The 12,134-nt window shown below is 41.8% G+C and overlaps 1 protein-coding gene and 1 pseudogene across 4 annotated transcripts in view; both read right to left on the bottom strand.

Moving 5' to 3' along the window:
* Nucleotides 1–12,134, bottom strand: part of Nexmif (neurite extension and migration factor) — a 150,197-nt gene that overhangs the window by 22,528 nt on the left and 115,535 nt on the right. The window lies entirely within an intron of this gene.
* On the bottom strand, nucleotides 1,370–4,030 carry LOC102911334 (endothelin-converting enzyme 1-like; annotated as a pseudogene).

Below are 12,134 nucleotides of genomic sequence, written 5' to 3'. Positions count from 1 at the left end.
GCTCCATCCAGCAACTGATAGGAGCAGATACAGAGACCCACAGCCAAACATTAGGCAGAGCTCAAGGCATTTCATGGAAGAGAAGCAGGAAGGATTGTAGGAGCCTGAGGAGTCAAGGACACAACATGAACAAGGCCCACAGAATCAACTAACCAGGCTCATAGGGGCTCACAGAGATTGAAGTGACAATCAGGGAGCCTGCATGGGTCTGATCTTGGTCCTCTGCATACATGTTATGGTTGCGTAGCTTGGTGTTCTCTTAACAGTGGGAGTGGACGTGTCTCTGACTCTTTCACCTGCATTTAGCACCCTTTTCCTCCTACTGGGCTGCCTCGTTCAGCCTTGATATAATGGTATGTCTTATTGCAACATAATGTCATGTTTGGTTGATGTCCTTTGGAGGCCTACACTTTTGTGAAGGGAAGCAGAGGAGTGGTTCTGGGGAAGAGGGGAAGAGGGGGGACTGGGAGGAGAGGAAGGAGAGGAAACTACGGTCGGGATGGAATATATGAGACAAGAATAAAAAAAATTGTGTGTGTGTGTGTGTGTGTGTGTGTGTGTGTGTGTGTGTGTGTGTGTGTGTCCATAGTGTCCAGAAGAGGGCACAGATCCCCAGAACTGGATTTACAAGAGGTTGTGAGCCACCCAACATGAATGCTAGGAACTGAATTCTGGTCCTCTGCAAGAGCAGCAAGTGCTCTTAACCACTGAGCTATCTTTCTAGCCCCTACATAATATTTTAAGTACAAAAGATACTTAATTAAGGGGTTGGGGATTTAGCTCAGTGGTAGAGTGCTTGCCTAGCAAGTGCAAGGCCCTGGGTTCGGTACTCAGCTCCAGAAAAAAAAAAAGAAAAAAATATTTAAATATCCAATCATACAGCTTTAAAAAATATTAAGAATGGGAACATAAAAATGATCACAAAGAAACTCTAAAGCAGCAGTTTTCAACCTGTGGGTTGTGACCCCCATGGAGTCAAAAGACCCTTTCACAGGATTCACCTAAGACTATTGGAAAAGACAGATATTTACGTTATGATTTATAAAAGTAGCAAAATTATAGCTATGAAGTATCAATGAAGTAATTTTATGGTTGAGGCTCTCACAAGACAAGGAATGGTATTAAAGGGTTGCATCTTTAGAAAGGTTGAGAACCACACAATTCATATTTCTCCTTGAAAAATCCATTTATTTTTATTTTTTCTTTTAGTTTTGAGATTCTAATATAATTACATCATTTCTCCATTCCCTTTCCTCCATCCAGACACTCTCATATACCTCTCCTTGCTCTCTTTCAAATTCATGGTCTCTTTTTTCATTAATTATATATATATATATATAAAATTCCTAAATACAACCTGCTCAGTCTGTATAATGTTACTTGTATATATGTTTTCAGGGCTGACCATTTGATATTGACATGAAAGCAGGGGGGCTGTGGGAGTCTGTACTGAGGCCTTCATGGGTGCTCTCAGGTGTGCAGACAGCACACCGGACCTGTTCAAATCCCAGGAAGAATTCAGCCCCAGGAAGGGCTGGTTGTTGGAGTGATCCAGGGTAGGCAGTGTCTGCTCAGCTCCATTCTTCTTCATCCAGTTCTGGCAAGCCCTGTAGGCTGCCTTGAGGCCCCCATTGTGGGTAGTTCTCCCCAGCAGTGTGGAGATTGTTCACAATGTAGTTGCTGTATTGCGACACACATTGGTCTACTGCTTGAAGGCCTCTATTGATGAGTTCTTCCATCAGGGCTGGAGGTTCCCATCCTTGTCATATTCCCGGTTTATGGCCCAGGATGATACCAATGCCACCGAAGTTCAAGGTGTTGGGTGCAGAGTGGGTATAGAATGGTGTCTACAGGATTCCAGCTAGAAACACAATATCACTTTTGGTGGGTGGGTGGGGGTCATACTCCACTGATCTTTGTTGGAGACTTTCCTGAGCTGGGTGTCTGTGACTCTCCATGAGATGTTGAAAAGTCAGATCTGGAAACGGGCTTTGGGACTAGAGCTCAACTTGAAGCAGGGAGGAGGAGCTCCACAATCTGAAACCACATCCCCACTGAGATGGTGCCTTTGAGGGAGGTCTTGGGATCTTCTTCTGCCTGTTGGCCAACTCTGGACATAGGTGACCTCCTCACTGGGCTTAGCAAGGACCCAGTCAGGGACATCAGAGCCTTTTTCCTCCAGTCGGCACCAGCAGAGCCACCATGGCAGGTGAGCAGCATCCCTAGGAAGGGAGCCTTGAATATACAGTGACTTCTGCACCTGGGTCAGGGGTTGTCCAGCTTCTTTGGGTCCATGATTAAGATAGCGTAGTCTATCATGTTGTAGATGACACCTGCCTTTTTCTTGGCCATTTTCTGTGTGTCTTCATCCATCCACTTTCAGGGTGCTCAGGCTCTCTTCAAATGCTTTCTTGATCTCCAAGATTATCTCACTGCTTATGTTCTTGCCGTCTTCAGTGGAGGTCGCTTTCACAAGCATGGGGCTCAAAATAAAAACTTACATCAGGGGAGGCAGGTCTTCTCTGACCCATATATGACCTACACGCATTTATCACTGTTCTGAGAGCACTGACCCAGGAAGGAGCTTGTTTTCTGTACCAGGTTCTGCATCATGTAGCTGTTCATCAGGCATTTGTTGGTGGTGTTGATGAGGATAGAGACTTGTCCCATGTGTTATTTGTTGTTGACTATGATGGACTCATTGATCTCTACCGGGTTAAAAAAATGGTTTTGAGAAAAGGTAACCAGTTGATGGGGGTGCCAACCTCTGCAGCTCGGCTCCTGTGACTTTGTAGTAAATGAGCTCCTCATCCTGGCACATCTCCTGGGAGATAGTGATATACTGGCTAGCACTATCTCAAAGTCCATGATCTGCTGTATCTGGGGTTGGATGGAGTCCTCATTCCTACTGCCCAGCAGCTTCCCTCATGGACTGTGTAGTTAAGATATTCAGTCAGCACCTTCTTATTTTCCACCTTGTTCAGGTCTCTAAGAGGACAAGCTGAGGCTGGACTGGTCTATTTGGATCATATTGCTGTTGGCTTTCTTGGACTTCACACTGCCATAGAGAAGGGTGAGGTTAGGTGGTGGGGTGTGATCATTTGCAGCATGTCTTCAAAAACTGTCCCTGGTCCAGGGTCCTGTGATAGTCCTGCCCCAGTGTTTTCAATAAGCTCCATCAGGGGCTTGGCCTGGACTCCTCAATCCTCATTTTGTTCTTACACACATGCTTATACACTTGGGCTTTCCTTGGGCCTTGGTCAAGCTGGCAGTGGAACTTGTGAGCAAGCACTTTATGATGGCTTGGTTCTGTTTGCAGAGGTTGCTGAGGCTCCCCCAGTGTGAGTGGTCATCAGGTACGGGGTTGGCCTTGATCCAGACCCCACAGACATAGCTGAAGAAGTCCTGGCAGGGGTTTACAGTGGGGCCCATGGAGTTTAAGACGAAACTGGCCACTGAGACTCAGGTCTTCCTTAGACATACTGGGGTCGTTCTTGTCTGGTACTGGATGTCTTGGGCTGCCGGGCAGACAACCAGCTCTGTTGTCAGAAACTACACCAGAACCACCAGCTGCTTCTTCACTGGGTGGGCATCCCCCGGCACCCCTGACTGCTCTGGGAGCTGCAGAAGTTCACCTGCAAGGCAATAGGGTACATGTCGCCTGCAGAAAGGGAGTCCATCAAGTATTCCTTGTCCAGTGTGGCCTCCTTGTAGGTCGACATATCGCTGGTGGGCTCTGCACCGGGTTTCTGGCGGCACATCCCTTTGGGGTCGGGCTCCTGACTTGGCGGCGCAGCTGCCGCCACTGCATTCCCACTGTGTTCTTTTTCCTCCATTTGTCTGCAAAATCCCCTGCTGTAGTACCGATACTCGGCTCAGCTAAATGGGTAGGAGCCATTTTAGGTGATTTTATGATTGCATCAATAAAGAAAGAAACTTTTCCCTTGTTCTCTGAAGCATCACAAAGTGAATGTAATCTAAGAGCTGACATACTTCTTCGAGCTCAGGGCTTTTTATCTTTATTATTTGATTTTCTTTTTCTAACACACACACACACACACACACACACACACACACACACACACACACACCCTTCTCTTTTGGAGTAAACTGTCCAGGTTTATGGAGATGTTGAATTACAACTGAATAATATTTATGCTGTGGGTCGAAGCAATCTCGTATATCAAATTCCACAGTGCAGATCTACTGTGGAAACTCACTTGGCCCTCATATGTGATATTCTTTCTTTAAACTGTTACCTACATACTCCCATGTTTTTAAATTTACAGCACCTTCTTTAGGGAGCCAAGGGAAGTGTTTAAAAATAAAAATAGAGAACTTTTCTAAGCTCTTTAGTGACACATTACAAGGAGTGGAAAGCAGGAGCGAAAGAAGCATCTGAAGGAAGAGGGCAGTCCCAGAGTTACTCCTGGCCCTTCCTGTTCTTTCCCTTTGTTAAACTTTTCATTTTACTTATTTATTTTTAGCCAGTCTCATAGTCTGATTCTTTCACCTCTTTTATATATTTATTACGGCTGTACTCACTCTTGATTTTTCCCGTATTACTGCCTTACAGTTGGGTACCACTTGACCTGAACCCACATGAATAAGGGTCTCTATCAGCTAGGTGTCAAGTGGGAGGACCAGGGCGTGAGGAATAAAAGCAATAGTTGGGATCAGAGGAAAATGGCAAAGGTCAGCAGAGAGCTAAATCAGCTAATGTTGGCAAAGAAAATACAGGATACCTCAAGACACGACTGTCTTAGGACTAATAACCACAGCCCTAGGGGAAGATTCAGATTCCTAGAAACCATACACTTGACCCCTTCCAGGCTGGATCTAGCCAAGTCTGCTCCTGGAGAAGGACACAGAACTAATGTTCCCTTTGTCCTTTCATCAGGGCCTCCGAGAAAGTCATAGGTTCGTTTGGCTCCCAACAGTATTGGGTGACCAATTGGTGTGCTCTTCCCTGCGGAAGACTATTTCTCCTGCTCTCAGCATTCCTTAGTTGGCTGTAGTTCTTTATGTAGGGCTGAAGCCTAATGGGCTTCTCCTGTTCCATCTTAGCATGTTTACTACTGTTTTTCTTGTGCAGCCCATGTTTAGCCAGTCATGTTGGTGAGATTTTTATGGGTGTAGCCTCTGACATTACTAGGTGATACAATCTCTCAGTAAAGTCACTGATTCTCTAGCTTTTACAATATTTCCACCCCTCAATTCCCCACTAACCTATGGGCCTCAGATGTCGGGAGTTTTTTTAGATATATCTGTTGGGACTTGGCTCCACAACTCTGCATTTTGATTGGTTGTGGTTTTCTGTGATGGTCTCCATCTGTTGCAAAGAGAATTTTTCTTGATGACAGGTGAAGATGACACTTACCTGTGAGTATAAGGACATGTTTATAGGTTGTTAGGGATTCTGGCACTTTAGTAAAGTGGTGGTTGTAGGTACTCTTCCTAGGTACTCCTCCAAGATCCTCCATGATTTCACTAGCACTGAGCATTTGGCTAGGTTTCCAGTGCCAGGCATGGTATCCCTCTTGTTGAGCGGGACTTAAGTCCAAATGGAAAGTTGTTGGTTACCACTAAGGTATTTGTCCCATTACTGTACCTGTAGGGTTACATGCCATGCTGGTTTTTGTGGTTCATAGGCTGGATAGGACTGTTGGTTGCTTCCCTCCTTTGGAAGTTTGCCTGGCGCCTTCTGATAACATGAAAGCTAGTCCTTACTAGGGCATTCAGTTCAGTGCCAGCTCAGGGGCCCCTGGGCCCTGTTTCTGAAATGCATGATGTCTTCAGAGACTTAACTTCCATATATGGAAGACAATTGAGGGTATCAGCCATAGGCTATATGTTTTTGGAGTCTCTTGGACAGTCCTGTCCAACAACTAAAAAGAGGGATTCTTATGTCTGGTACTGGGGTTTTGGTTAGGTGGTCTTTGGCTCTTGGAGGAAGCATGTCAGCCCAGATGAAAGAAGTCCATTTAAGCTATATATGTGTATTTTTACACAGAATTACATGTATTATAGGTTTTTTAGAAACATAGTTAATAACAAATTCCTTATGACTTTCTCAGACATCTTTAGTGTTATTTTAATCTTCCCCCTCCTTCTTTTGTATTTACCTTCATTTCCCCCTCCTGGATTCTATATATCTCAAAAACCAAGCAGTAGCATGTTATCTCATGATAAATATTTCAAAATTTTAAGAAGCACCCCCAAAATTCACATAAAAGAAGTGATATTCTATGATGAACGGAATACAATTTCTAACCATATAAGTTTAAGCAACATTAGATAAGCTCCTTTCCCCTCTCTGGATATAAGTTTTATGAGCTATAAAATAGAGGAGATGAGCTAAATTATATCTAAGAGCTCATGTAGTTCTAAATAACTCATATTTCACTTTTTCAAATGGGCACACGAGAAGCAGTTTTTTCATTTAAACTTGGGGTGATATTGAGATGAGATAAGTATATGCATCAGGGAATTCTGTATTCCTTTCCATTGCATGTCCCTGTCTACAACCTTTTTTTAAAAATATACATTCATACTTTAATTCTACTAAATATAACATGTAGAGTGCTGTTCCTGGTAACGGGGCTCAGAATGGTCCACTTGCCTTTATTTTTGGCAACTACTAGTAAAGTTGGGGTAGGAAGGCTCCTTGATGAGGATCCTGATAAAAAATGATGGCGCTTACTTTTTATCCTAGCTCATATGTGAGTCTTCCAATCTTATCACTTCTTTTCTCCTCTAGTCATATCTTCACCATCTTGTGACATAACTCGAAAGAAATTTCCAAGTAGAGCACATTTGTAAGACCAGAAATCAATCTTAAAGGAGTTAAAATGAACTGCTTATGTTAAAAGGCTATACAAATGCTAGAAAGAATAATATTCACTAAGATCTGAATAAGAACAGAAAGGAGCAGAAGAACCTACAGGAATCAAATAGGAAGTAGACTTCACTTCTCAATATTTATACTGTATGTAGCGCTCAACTTTACTGGCACATCCTAGAGTTTCTTTGCCTTTACAAAGGAGTTTTAGTTTCAGAACTTTTTTTCTTTCAGGTCCAAAGAATGAGGAGGAGGTCAATGATAGAGAAGTCCAATCACAGTTAGTCAGATGGTTCTTCCTAAAGTGTGTCCCTATCTTCTTGACTATAGACCCATTTGGGTAGTATTAATGGCACATTGAAACAAACCAACCTATATATCCCTATTGGTATGTACAAATTGGTGTGCCCCTCGAAGGACCTCATCACTGAGCGTGGTACTTTATGAGGATGAGTTTATATAAGACATAATCACAGAGTGCCTTTGTTGCCAGGCATCACCGAGTTATATTTAATGCCCGAGTTCAATAGTTTTAGGGTGAAGTATTTTTTTTACTTTCTCCATGTTTTCTAATCTCTTTTCTTATTACTGATATTTCCTGTTAATTAAATTTTAAAAATGTTATTAAATTCTTTTCAGAACTAGTTGCTGAACTATATTTCTAGGCTACAAAGATCTTGGAAGATAGTTTAATCCCAAATTCCTCACTTTACAAACAGTAACCGAGTTCCAAAAGAGGGAACTATTTTCCAGTAACACAATGTATGTTGGTATTATAACACACTGGATGTGTGTTAGCTTCTAGTCCAGAAGTATCCCCAGATGCATCAAGTTTTGCTAGGTGGAATAAATTACAAAAATAACCACTAATCAGAATTCTAACGTCTTGTTTTTCTTTATTGGAGGAGTAGTGTTACAAATCCAAAAGCTGTTCTTATTTATCTCAAGATGGAATAGAGAGGGGTGGAGAAAAAAAGTTCACAATCACCTGGGTAAAGGGCTCTGCTAATCCAGACTTCAGATTTTAGAATTTTGTGTTGTACCATAAAGCAGACTAGTCCCTATTACACACACACACACACACACACACACACACACACACACACACACACACACACACACACTTGCATATACTGAAAAAAAAAAGCACAGTATGTTTTATTTCCCAGTGTGAAATCAGATTGCTATACAAAGGACCAGAAGTTGGAACATGACTGGAGCTAGGGATTCATTTAATCTCCAAGTGCTAAAATGAATTCAATTATTTAGTAAGGCCGAGTGAAAACATCATTGGAAAAATTTTGGTGTGAGAAGGATGAGAGACAACATCACAAGTAAGAAATGTTAAAGGTTTTCAGTGGTTGTTGGAACACAGTTCAGGAATGGAGTCATGTGAAGAGATTTCTGAGTGCTTGTGAGAAAACTTCAAGAAACTAAGACAAGAGTCTTGTGACCTCAGTTTCTTTAAAAATAAGGAATTGTTCTTAGATTATGTTTTCATGCCCCTCCTAGGTGTAGCAAATAGATTATTCATTACAGCTGGTTATTGTTATTTGTTTATATATCCCTATGGAAAAACATGACTATGCCACATGCATGGCTTGTCTACCGCATGCGGCTTGCCCTGTGATTGTACACTTTACTCATGTCCTCTTAACTCTCAGTAAAAATTAGTAGATGCTCTGAATAAAACTGTCTATTGCACAAAACATCTGTCTGCCTCATTTATAGGTTCCATCCTCCTAGGCCCAACCGCCTCTAGAGCAAGTGGTGTCACAAAGCAGGGACTTGATGCCCACTACAAGATGAGAGTGGGGACCCTCACAAAAGGAGAAGGAAATAAGCAAGTGATGCATTAACCTGCCCTATTTTTACTTCTTCCGAGGAAGGTTGGGAAGGCATGTGCATCTGTCATTGCAGATGTATCCACTGAAACATTATGGATTCCTCTTTGACTCCTCCCACCTTAGACCATCAAGAACAAAAAGTGGAGGATGAAGAGACAGTGGAAGTCACCAGAAAGATAGCAAACATCCAGCCAAAAGGCAAAAAGAGATACAGACCATATCATCAAAAGTCAAGTCTGCCCACATGGGCCCTATGCTCCAAGGGAGAAGTCATTCTATGAAACACACGGAGTCCTATGTCACACAAGAATCTCTTTCTGGTGATGCTAGCTGCTTTGACCTGTGCAAATCTGCAGTGAATGCCTCTGGGCATGTGTATTGGTCTCATGTTCCTCATCCTCCTTTGCCTCAACTTGAAGATCGGATGGATCCAGTTCCTGTTATCTTTATTAATGACTCTGTGTTTATGCCTGCACCTTGGGACTATAACAGACTTATTCGTTCATCTGAAGAAGGGACTGCATCTAATTTTTCTTGGTATTTGAATCACTTCCCATTTGCATAAGACATCATAACATTTGTGTTCCGTAAAAGGTAAATATGGGATTACATTCTACAAGATACCAGAACTACTAATCATATGGGTTTCTTTTCAAGCTATTCTCTAGATTTTTTTTTTCTGATCAATATAAGAATGTAACCAATAGTACTGGACATAGTTTGTATCTCTGTTCTTGGTGACAGAGTATTACGATGCTCTAGTCACTGTTCTAATAATGTTCATTATGGTTACAATTTGCTTGCTTATAGGATACTCATGCATCAAATGACGATTGATCTACAGCATCTCAAATCAAAACTACTCTGGATATCCTGTTGTTAAAAAATAAAAACATGGTCCAAGAATGAAGTAGTGTAAGATTTCTGAGTGCTTTGAGGAAACTCCAAGAAACCAAGAAAGGAGTCTTGTGACCTAAGTTTCTTCAAAAACATGGAATTGTTTTTGAGTTATGCTTTCATGCTGCTCCCAGGTGTAGCAGATAGGAGCGAGTTTATTTCAGATTATTTATTACAATTGGCTATTGTTTTGTGTTTGTATGTCTCTATGGGAATACATGTTTTTGCCACATGTCTGCTAAGTGTGGCTTGCCCATCATGTGGGGCTTACCTGCCACATGTGGCTTGTCTGTTAGGTGTGGCTTGCCCATCATGTGGGGCTTACCTGCCACGTGTGGCTTGGCCACCACATGCAGCCCGCTCTTGTGATTGAATACTTTATTCATGTGACTCTACTTAATCCTCAGAGTATAAGTTGTCTGATGCTCTGGATAAAGTTGGCTATTTCATGAGACTTTAGTCTGCCTCATTTATCAGTTTCATTTTCCCAGGTCTCATCACTTCTAGAGTGGTAAACAAGTGATAATTTTCTTCATCTTCTTTTTGTAGTTCTAAGACTGGGGTTGGGCATTGAACTTAAGTTCTTGTGCATGGTAGGCAAGTGCTCTATTACTAAGATACACGTTCATCCTAGATTAGCTAGGTTTTAGGTAAGCAAACAAGAGTTTTCTATAAATGACTCACAGTAAGTTGAAGAAAACTTACAATTCAATGCAAAACTACCATAAGCAAAAGTATTACTATGAGTCTAGTCCAGGAAGAAATACTGGTGCTATTATAGGATCAAGAGATTCTTAGCTAGCTGTTGCAGTTGACTGAGGAGGAGTTCAGTTTTGCCATTCATAAATTCCTTTGTCAGAGATCTTTTCAGAGGGCCTGATCCAGTTGGGGACCCCTCAGCCTTTGATCTGCTTGGGAGGCATCCAGACAGTGGGACCGGGTCCTGTCCTCAGTGCATGAACTGGCAGTTTGGAACCTGGGGCTTATGCAGGGACACTTGGCTCAGCCTGGGAGGAGGGGACTGGACCTGCCTGGACTGAATCTACCAGGTTGAACTCAATCCTCGGGGGAGTCTTTGTCCTGGAGGAGATGGGAATGGGGGGTAGGCTGGGAGGAAGGCGGGGCGTAGGGGTGGGGGTGATGGGAGGGGGTGAACAAGGGAATCCGTGGCTGATATGTAAAATTAAATTTAATAAATAAATTTAAAAAATGAAAAAAATAAATTCCTTTGTCTTCTCTTTTAATTTTGGAGATAGTTTCAAGACTTTCTTATTATGTATACTCAAAATAGAGGTATATTCTAAGCAGTGAAGAATAAAATAGTTAAACATTGATGAAAATTTATGAACCTATGTCTTTATTGAGCACCCTATCTCCTTAGTCCTATTGGTTATATAGAAATCTAGAAGGCCAGAAGTGTCACATGAGTATGGAAATATGACAAATATATTTTACATATATTAAATATCTGGTTTATATGTTAGGTGATGCCATGAGCCAAACAGAGATGAGGAATAAGTTCTATAAACAAGCCACTAGTAGCATAAATGATGTAGGTGTGTATTTTTCAAAGCAAGTCTTTCTTTGATATGGATCTTAGGTTGACTCAAATATTCATTTCTGTATTTTTATTTTAGCTTCAAATTAACGTAGAAGGTTTGCAAATACTCAGGGTAGGCTCCCCAGATCATAGTTCAACTGTGGATTTAATTTATGAAGGCCCATATGCCTAGGTTGTCCCCACCTGGAAAGACTCCATCATTGATCATTTCACAAAGAAAGGTATAATTTCCCACTTGAGTTTCAATGAAATCTCCCTAAACCCACATGTCTTGATTAGGGTTTCTATGCTGATAAAAAAAAAAGTGATCAAAAGCAACTTGGGGAGTTTATTTTGCTTATACTTCCATTATTGAAAGAATTCAGGGCAAGAATTCAAGACAGGAACCTGGAGGCTGGAACTGAAGCAGAAGCCATGGAGCAGTTCTGTTTACTGGCTTGTTCCCCAAGGCTCACTCAGCCTGTTTTCCTGTAGCACCCAATACCATCAGCCTAGGGACAGCACTGACCACAATGAGCTGGGCCTTTCCCACAGGTCAATCTGGTGGGAGATTTCCCAGTTGAGGTTCTCTCTTCTAAAACGATTCTAACTTGTGTCAAGTTGACATAAAACTAGCCACCACAACACAGATGCTGGGCAATCCATACCGAGTTGTGATATAGTGTTTCACATCTTACTCCATCCTTACCACATTCCTTTTCCGGATATGCTTGTAGTAGAGCCCAGTATTCCCTTTCAAACATCAATAGGATGGTGGAGGTCTGAACCTTTTTACAGCCACAACACCTGTATCCACCAAAAGTCATAGAACCCAAGCATCTTCCATTAGTAAGTTGACTCCATGAGGGTTTCTTTGTTTATGAGCTATTTACATGTGACTAAATATTTTAAGGTGAGTTTGAATGTTTGCAAAATACTTTTACAATTGCTATGGAATCGTATTCAAGTTAAGAATGGAAAATTTCAGTAACCTCACATAGTCTTAGTT

The sequence above is a fragment of the Peromyscus maniculatus genome, chromosome X, assembly GCF_049852395.1.
Source record: "Peromyscus maniculatus bairdii isolate BWxNUB_F1_BW_parent chromosome X, HU_Pman_BW_mat_3.1, whole genome shotgun sequence".
Lineage (NCBI taxonomy): Eukaryota > Metazoa > Chordata > Mammalia > Rodentia > Cricetidae > Peromyscus > Peromyscus maniculatus.
This window is presented reverse-complemented; position numbering and strand designations above follow the sequence as displayed.